The 9,599-nt window shown below is 39.4% G+C and overlaps 1 non-coding gene across 1 annotated transcript; it reads right to left on the reverse strand.

Annotated features, from left to right (window-relative positions):
• Window positions 1-1,972: 1,972 nt before the first annotated feature.
• LOC118660944 lies at window positions 1,973-2,079 on the reverse strand. Its single transcript, XR_004969107.1, has one exon. It is a non-coding gene; the product is annotated as a U6 spliceosomal RNA (small nuclear RNA).
• Window positions 2,080-9,599: the final 7,520 nt, after the last annotated feature.

Raw genomic sequence — 9,599 nt, forward strand, 5'->3', positions numbered from 1 at the left:
TGAAGTCATTTTCAAGGTCCACCATTAACTCTTTTCAGTGGGTCAAGTTTCTAAGCTTTCTAAATCTCCATTTTCCGGCTAATGAAAAGAAAACAGGATTCCACCAAGTCTCCTATCTACCTACTCCAGGACTTCTGTGAGGATCAAATGAGATGAGGCATGGGAAAACGCTTCACAGACATTTGGTTAAAGTGTAAAATGTTTCCACCTGGCTATAAAGCAAGTCGGGTTCCTGGACTGAAGAAACTCCAAGGAGGCTAGTCCTCTCCAGGGAGAGGAAGCTGGGTGTTGCTACGTGATGTCATTACCTGGTGCCCATAGCCACCGATTCTGGGTTGGGCTGGGCTTTGGGCCACATTTTGTGCCATGGGGTCTTGGCAGCGTCGGCTGTGATTTGGTGGGGTGTCACTCCGGGGTGGTGGCAGGGCCTGTGTCCCACTTCAGGGAAGCCAAATGTTGCTTTGTGGGCGACAGTTCCACAGTGCCTGTAAATGGCCAGTGCACATCATGGCAGCTCCTGCATTGAGTGTCTGCCCCCTGGTGGTCAGTGCGTGTCATAGCTACTGGTCAGATGGACACTTAGTATATTAGCTTTTAATATATATATATATATATATATATATATATATATATATATATATATATATATATATGTATATATATATATATACTCTGAAAGTTTTATTAGCTATTTGTGACTAGTGAATACAATAGACAGGTGGATCAGGTGGATGGGGTGTCACATCATCCATGAAGCTCATTCCCCATGGAGACACTAAGGTAACAACAATATAAGGACCAAACTCTGGAAACAAGTTGGGAAACTATAACACCCAGGTGAACACAAAGCCAGTAGGAAGCTGCACTGAAAAGTTTGTGGCATTTTGCTCAGCCTAGCCCCTCCCCCTACCCAACAGTGTGACACAATTGAGAGGAAACTTCCAATTCCTGCCTCTTTCCTGAGGACAGAAAGCACTTGTGTCTAACATTCTGGCTGTGTGAAGGTTGCCTGAGGGACTAGATTCTACTGACTTAGAGAGTTAGTGGAAGTGGTGGTATGATTTGGATGCTGGTTGAAAGCCACTGAAAACAGAAGAGAGCACAGGTGCATTAGAAGAACAGGGTGTCTACAGTTCTTTAAGCAGAGGGTGCAAAAGAGTACAGACAGGAATACAATAAAAATTGAAACAGTTCCTGAGAAGAAACCAGGGCAAGTCTCTTAGGGAAATTAAGACAGCTAAAAGCTGATGTATATCCTAGAATGAAAGCACACACACAAACTCAGAGACGATACATCTCCAGAAAAAGTTTGGGAGGTCTCAGAGCCTCCAGTCAGGCTTATAGGCACCTCTTCAAGCCTTTACACCTTTGTCAATTATTCAAATGCCCAAATCTCAACAAAGTTCACAAGGCATATAAACAGATGAATATGCCTCCAATCTAAGAAACAAAAATCTAGGAACCAACTATAAAGAAATGCAGAATATAAACTAAATGCAGATGCCTGAGTTACCACTTTTAGTTTTTGTATAGAATTTTAAAAGCAAAGGCAAAAAATAACTATAAATCTATGTTGTTAGGTACAAAATAAAGTATAATTTGTGACATGAATAACAAAGTGGGGGTAGGCAGAGATAAAGGAGTGGAGTTTTTGTACTCAATTCAAGTTGCATGACTAAGATTTTTTTAATATAATCCGCATGGTAACCAAAGAAAATATCTCTAGATTTTACACAAAAGGAAATGAGGAGAAAATCAAAGCATGTCACTTCAAAAAAAATAATAATAATCAATGAAACACAAAAGAGAAGGGAGTAAGAGAGGAAATGGTCAAACTACAAAACATACAGAAAACAATGAACAAAATGACAACAGTATTTCCCTATCAGTAGTTACATTAAATATAAATAAGTGCATTGAAGTCCACAATTAAAAGATATAGACTGGCTGAATGGATAGAATTTTTTTTTTTTTCAATATGGAACGCTTCACAAATTTGCGTGTCATCCTTGCACAGGGGCGATGCTAATCTTCTTTGTATCGTTCCAATTTTAGTACATGTGCTGCCAAAGCCAGCACTGGATAGAATTTTTAAAAAGGATCCAACTACTAGTATATATTGTCTAAAAAAGACTAACTTTAGATCTAAGGACACACAGGCTAAAAGTAAAAGTATAGAAAAAGCTATTAATATGCAAATAGTAGCTAAAATATAGCAGTGGCAGCTATGCTAATATCAGACAAAAGGGCCAATTCACCATGAAGATATGACAATTTTAAAAGAAGATTCCAGTCTTTTATTTATTTAATTGATTTCAGAAAGGAAGGGGGAGAGACAGTCAGAGAGAGAGAAACATGAATGATGAGAGAAAATCACTGATTGACTGCCATGCACCCCACTGGGGACAGAGCCCACAACCTAGGCATGTGTCCTTGACCGGAATTGAATCCAGGACTCCTCAATCTGCAGGCTGATGCTCTATGCACTGTGCCAAACTAACTAGGGTGAAGATATGACAATTTTAAATATATATGTACAAAATACCAAAGCTAAATATATAAAGCAAACAACGTAACTGAAGAGCGAAATAGATAGTAATGGATAGTAGATTTAATACCCCACTTCCAATAATGTGTAAAACAAGCAGAAATAAGGAAACAGAATTTGAACACTATCGACTAGTTTAACTGATCAGACATACAGACACTTCATCCAACAATAACAGAATATACATTCTTCTCAAGTGCACATGGAACATTCTCCAGGACTGACCACATATTAGGCAATAAAACAAGTTTTAACAAATTTTAGAAGATTAAAATCGCCCTAGCTGGTTTGTCTCAGTGGGTAGAGCATCAGCCCACAGACTGAAGAGTCCCAGGTTCAATTCCGGTCAAGAGCATGTACCTCGGTTGTAGGCTTGATCCTCAGCCCTCGTCAGGGTGCATGCAGGAGGCAACCAATAGATGTGTCTCTCTCACATCCATGTTTCTCTGTCTCTCCCCCTCCCTTCCACTCTCTCTAAAAATCATTGGAAAATTAATCCTTGGTTGAGGATTAACAACAACAAAAAAAGATTGAAATCAAATAATGTTTTTCAATCATAATGCAATGAAACTAGAAATCAACAGCGGGAAGAAAACCGACAATTTACAAGTATGTGGTAATTAAACAACACATTCTTAATCAACTAATGAGCCAAAGAAGAAATCGCAAGGGAATTGGACAAATTAAAATGAAGACACAACATACTAATATTCATGGGATGTAGTAAAAGCAGTGATAAGAATGAAGGTATAAATTCTTACCTTAAAAAAAAGGAAAAATATCTCAAATCAACAACTTCACTTTTCAAAGAACTAGAGAAAGAAGAACATTCTAAACCCAAAGCAAACAGAAGGAAGGAAATAATAAACATTAGAGCAGAGATAGACAGACCACAGAAAAACAACAGAAAAAAATTTGTTTGAACAGATTAACAAAATTGACACACCCTTAACTAGATTAAGACGAAGAAAAAAATGACTTCCAGTCAAGGTGGCAGATTGGTAAAACTGTGCTCACCTTCTCACACAACCACATCAGAATTACAACTAAATTATAGAACAACCATCATTGAGAGCCACCTGTAGACTAACTGAACAGAATTCCTATAAATAAGGATATAAAGCAGCAGCCATATTGAGTAGGAGGGGCAGAGGAGTGGAATAGGCAGGTCCCGCACCCATAGTGGGGCAATTAAGATTCAATTAAGATTCAGGAGAGAGATCTCCGTTGCAGAGGTCCTGCCTGAGAATCAAAGAGCCCCAGTCCCATACCAGGCTTCCCAATCTGAGGCATCAGTACCAGGAAGAGGAGTCCCCATAACATCTGGCTGTGGAAACTAGGGGAGATTGCATCAGAGAAGGATAGTGGGCTACACAGAGTTTTACCTACTTTGACATCTTGATTGGAAAAAGATAAAGTCCAGGAAGTGCATAGAGTCATCTCAAACAAGATGAAACCAAAGAAGTCTACACCAAGAAACTGTATGTGTATTTAAACTGCCAAAGGTTAAAGGCAAAAAGGGAATCCTAAAAGCAGCAAAAGAAAAGCAATTAGATACCTACCAGGGAGCTCCCATAAGACTGTCAGCTGATTTCTCAACAGAAACTTTACAAACCAGAAGGGATTGGCACAAAATATTCAGTGATGAAAAGCAAGGGCCTATTCTACCCACCAAGGCTATCATTTAGAAATGAAGGAGAGAGAATTGTTTCCCAGACAAGAAAAAAACAAAGAATTCATCACCACTAAGCCAGTACTACAGAAATGTTGAAGGGACTTCTTTACAAAGAAAAGATTTTAAAATATAGAAAAAAGAGAGAAAAATTTCACTGACAAAGGCAAACAAATAAAAGCGTGGATCAATCAACTAACTATAAAGCTACTACAAATGTTAATAGGCAAAAATAACAAGACCATGTGTAATTATAAAAATAAATTAAGGAATACACACAAAAAAAGAAGTAAAAAATAATGACCAAAACAAACATGGAGTAAAAATTGTACTGATTTTAGAATGTGTTCAAACTTAAGCGACCATCAATGAAAATAGATTGCTATTGGTATGTATGAAGCACATGAAAACCACAAACCAAAAATCTACAAGAAATACACAAAAAATAAAAGGAATCCAAGCACCACTATCGATAGTCATCAACTTATAGGCGAATAGAGCAGGAGAATAAGAAAGGTACAGAGAAGAACTACAAAAAACAATCATAAAACAATAAAATGGCAATAATTGCTTTAAATATAAATGGTTCAAATGTTTCTATCAAAAGACATAGGGGTGGCTAAATGGATAAAAAGGCTCATACATATGCTGCCTACAAGAGACCTACTTCAGATAGAAGGACACACAGACTGAAAGAAAAGAATGGAAAAAGATATTGCAATGAAAATGGGAGGAGGGAAGGAGCTGAGGTAGCAATACTTTATCAGACAAAATAGACTTTAAAAAAAAAAAAGACTGTAACAAAAGACAAAGAAGGGTATTTCATACTCATAAAGGGGTCAATCCAATAAGAGACTATAACTCTTGTAAACATCTATGGATTCAATGTAGGAACACTTAAATTCATGAAGCAAATACAGGGTGGGGCAAAAGTAGGTTTACACTTGTTCATATGGAAAATAATACAATAATAAATAATACAAAAATAAACTGTTTTGCATACTCATAACTGCAAACCAACTTTTGCCCACCCTGTGCTGATGGACATAAAGGCAAAGATCGAGAGTACGACAGTAATAGTAGGGAACTTTAACATCCTATTGACATCAATGGATAAGTCAGACAGACAGAAAATCAACAAGGAAATAGTGACCTTAAGTGACACCTTAGACCAGATGGAGTTAATCTTTTTAGAGGATTTCACCCACAAGCAGAATATACATTCTTTTGAAGTGCACATGAAACATTTTTTCAGGATAGACTACATTTTAGACCAAACAAGTCTCAATAAATTTAAGAAAACTGTAATCATATCAAGCAACTTCTCTCATCACAATGATATGAAACTAGAAATAATTTCCCTGATTAGTGATGTTGAACATATTTTCATATATCTATTGAGGATTTTTGCATCTATGTTCATGAAGGATATTGACCTATAATTTTCACAAATCAATTAATGTGATACAGCACATAAATAATATGAAGGATAAAAACCATATGATCATACCAATAGATGTAGAAAAAGCATTTGACAAAATCCAATATCCAGTTATGATAAGCACTCTCAGCAAATTGGGCGATAGAGTGAATATATCTCAACATAATAAAGGCCATACATGACAAATCCATAGCTAACATCATCAATGTTTCTATCCCTCTGAAGTCAATAAAAACATATTTTAAAATAATAATCCTATCTAATAATAGAGAAACATGGTAATTAACCATACCTCTGACACCCTTCCCACAGGCTAATCAGCGAGATATGCAAATTAATTGCCAGCCAAGATGACGGCTAATTTGCATATGTCGGCGCCAAGCGATAGAGCAAAGCCCATTCGCCCTGGGTAGGAGCAGCCCTCCGCGCTGCCACCGCTGGGCTCCGCCCCTGGGAGCCGAGCCCGGCGGCGGGAGCAGAGAACGAAGCCTGCCGCGAGGGTCCCTACCGGCGAAGGGCAAAGGCCTGGGTTCCTGCTACTGGAGGAAAACTGGTGCCAGCAGCCAGGGGAAGGGGCCCCCAACTGCAAGAAGGCAAAGTTGGGCTTAGGCGGCCGCTTCCCTGCCCCCACACTCGGCTTCTGCAGTGATCAATCAGTGACCGCAGAAGCCCGGTGCGGCGGCAGGGAAGCGGCTGCCACCAGCGTCCCCGGCCAGCACTTCCCTGACCCCACCTAGCTTCTGAGTTGGGTGGCGCCTATGTTTGCATGACACATAACTGACTGCCCTCCCTGGAAGCACAGAAGAAGAAGCCCCCAGAAAAAGAAGGCACCCACCTTTGGTCCAGTCGCCAGCGCCTGCGGCTGGCTGCAGCCCAGGAGATGGACAAGCTACCCGCCCAAGGTCCCAGGCTGCAGCCACCCGGAGAAGCTGCCAGCCCTGTGGTCCAGGGCTCCAGCGCCCATGGCCAGGGAAACAGGTTCCCTCTTCTCTGACTGCAGTCATTACTTCAATATTCCCCTTCTGAATTTCTCTCCTGTGCTGCAACCCAACTCCACTTTTCTTCAGAAGGATACGGAACAGAGAGAGCAGTGTTAAAAGCTTACATTTTTAAGCCGGTAAGGTTGGTACTTAAACATATAAATGGAAAACTAGAGTCCTTAAGGTAACAAAGGCTACAAAGGACAGGGACAGCGCATGACCTATTATATCCAGCAATCCATATGGGGACTGAAAACTTTGCAATGATGACAATTACTGAAGATATGAATCAACTAAAATAGTTGACAAGGACAATTCTTCCATCTTTGAAAATATCTACATCAAATCTGTTTAAATAGATTTTTATCTGCATAATATAACACATTCTGACAAGACCACCACCACTGCCACCAATGTGGTCAGTCAGTGTTGTGCAGATAAATGTTTAATAACTGATGGCCCCCCCCCCCGTGCACAAATTTTGTGCACCAGGCTACTAGTCTATATATAAAAGCCTAAGCAATCAGCCAACCAGCCGGTAGCTATGACGCACAATGACCACCAGGGGGCAGACACTCAATGCAAGAACTGCTGAGTGATAGCAACTTTGCAGAGTGCCCTCTCGCACTCCGGGACCCCTCAGGGAATGTCAGACTGCTGGTTTCAGCCTGATCCCCACAGGCCAGGCCAAGGGACACCACCTGCCAGAGGGACCCCGCTCACTCCGCAGATGCCCTTCAATCCCCGGTGTCACCCCAGGTGCGGCCAGCTGAGGAGAGATGGTGGGAGGTTGGCTCCAGGGTGTGCCCGGCCCATCTTACCCAGTTCCACCCCACCAGCCACCTTCTAATTAATTTCCTTTCAATGTGCACGAATCTGTGCACCGCACCTCTAGTAATAAAATAAATTAAAATGCACAGAATAACTGAATAGACATTTTTTCCCCAAAGAGGACAAATGGCCAATAGGCATATGAAAACATGTTCTACATCAATAATCAGGGAAATGCAAATTAAAACCACAATGAGATATCACCTCACAACTGTCAGAATGGCTATCATCAATAAATCAACAAGTGTTGGCAAGGACGTGGAAAATAGAGAACCCTCATGCAACTGTTGGTGGGATTGTAAATTGGTGCAGCCACTATGGAAAACAGTATAGACTATCTTCAAAAAAATTAAAAATATAACTATCATTATGACTCAGCAATTCCACTTCTGGGCATTTATCTGAAGAAATCTAAAACACTAATTCAAAAAGATATATGCACCCCTATGTTCATTGCAGCATTATTTACAATAACCAAGCTATATGGACGCATCCTTAGTGCCCATGGATAAAGAAGATGTGGTACATATACAATGGGATATCACTCAGCCATAAAAAAGAATGAAATCTTAACATTTGCAAGAATATAAATAGACCTAGAGGGTATTATGGTAAGTGAAATAAGTTAGACAAAGACAAATACCATATGATTTCACTTATATGTGGAATCTAAAAATAACAAAATAAATGAACAAACAAAACAAACTCATATCCTAGAGAATACAGAGAACAAATTGGTAGTTGTCAGCTGAGACGGGTGTTGGGGAATGGGTGAAAAGCTAAAAGAGAAGCACAAATTGCCAGTTATTAAATTAGTCACAGGAATGAAAAGTACATTATAGGGAATATAGTCATTAATCCTATGTAATAAAAGGCTGATATGCAAATTGTCCCCTCATCTGGGAGTTCGACTGGAGATTTGACCAGAGGATGGGGCCGGCCTGCCAACCACCTGCGGCCCCTCCCCCTACTTGTCCTGGCCCGATTGGCCCAATCAGGGCAGGCCAGCCGAACCCCACCCACGCACGAATTTGTGCACTGGGCCTCTAGTTTTGTAATAACTATGTATGCTGTCAGATGGGTACTAGACTTACCAGGGTGATCACTTTGTAAGGTATATAAATATCTAATCACTATGTTGTAAACCTGAAACTAATATTATATGTCAACTGTATTTGAAAAATAAATTTTAAAAATAAATACTGTTTATAAAAATATAAAATAAAAAAATCCCCCAAAATAAAAAGAAGACTAAAATAAGTAAAATCAGAAATAAAGAAGGGGACATTTAACCAATGTAACAAGAAAACAAAGGATTTATAAGAGAATCCTATAAATAATTGTATACCAACAAATTGGATAACGGAGACACTCAAGATTGCATCAGTAATTTAAAACCTCCTGGCAAAGCCCAGGCTGAGACGGTTTCACTGGAGAATTCTACCAAACATTTAAAGGAGAATTAACACCAATCCTCCTCACACTCTTCCTAAAAAGTGAAGAGAGAACACCACTACGAGAAATGAAAACTACAGACCAATGTTCCTGATGAATATTGATGCAAAAATCTAACAAAATACCAGCAAAGAAAATTCAATAGCGCATTAAAAGGATTATGTGGGATATTCCTGGAGTGTAAAGATGTTTCAAAGTTCAAAAATTGGTCAATGTAATACACCACATTAAAGAATGAAGGGGGAAAAACATGATCATCCCAATTGATATGTAAAAAGCATTTGATACAATTAAACACCCTTTCATGATTAAACACACACTCAGCAAATCAGGAGTAGATGAAATGCAGGCTCTATGTAATACAATGGAATACAGGCTACACATGAAAAGCCCACAGCTAATATCATACTTGATGAAAGACTGAAAGCTTTGCCTCTAAAGAAACAAGACAAGGATGCCTACTCTCATCACTCCTATACAACGTAGTACTGAACGTCCCAGCCAGAGCAACGATAGGCAAGAAAAAGAAAAGGCATCCAAAGCGGAAAGGAAAAGGAAAATTATCTCTGTTTACAGATGACATGATCTTATATGTAGAAAACCCTAAAGATTCTATACACAAAAAACCTGTTAGAACTAATAAATCCAATCAAATTTAATAATACAAAAGCA

This window comes from Myotis myotis, unplaced genomic scaffold, assembly GCF_014108235.1.
Source record: "Myotis myotis isolate mMyoMyo1 unplaced genomic scaffold, mMyoMyo1.p scaffold_m19_p_7, whole genome shotgun sequence".
Classification (NCBI taxonomy): Eukaryota; Metazoa; Chordata; class Mammalia; order Chiroptera; family Vespertilionidae; genus Myotis; species Myotis myotis.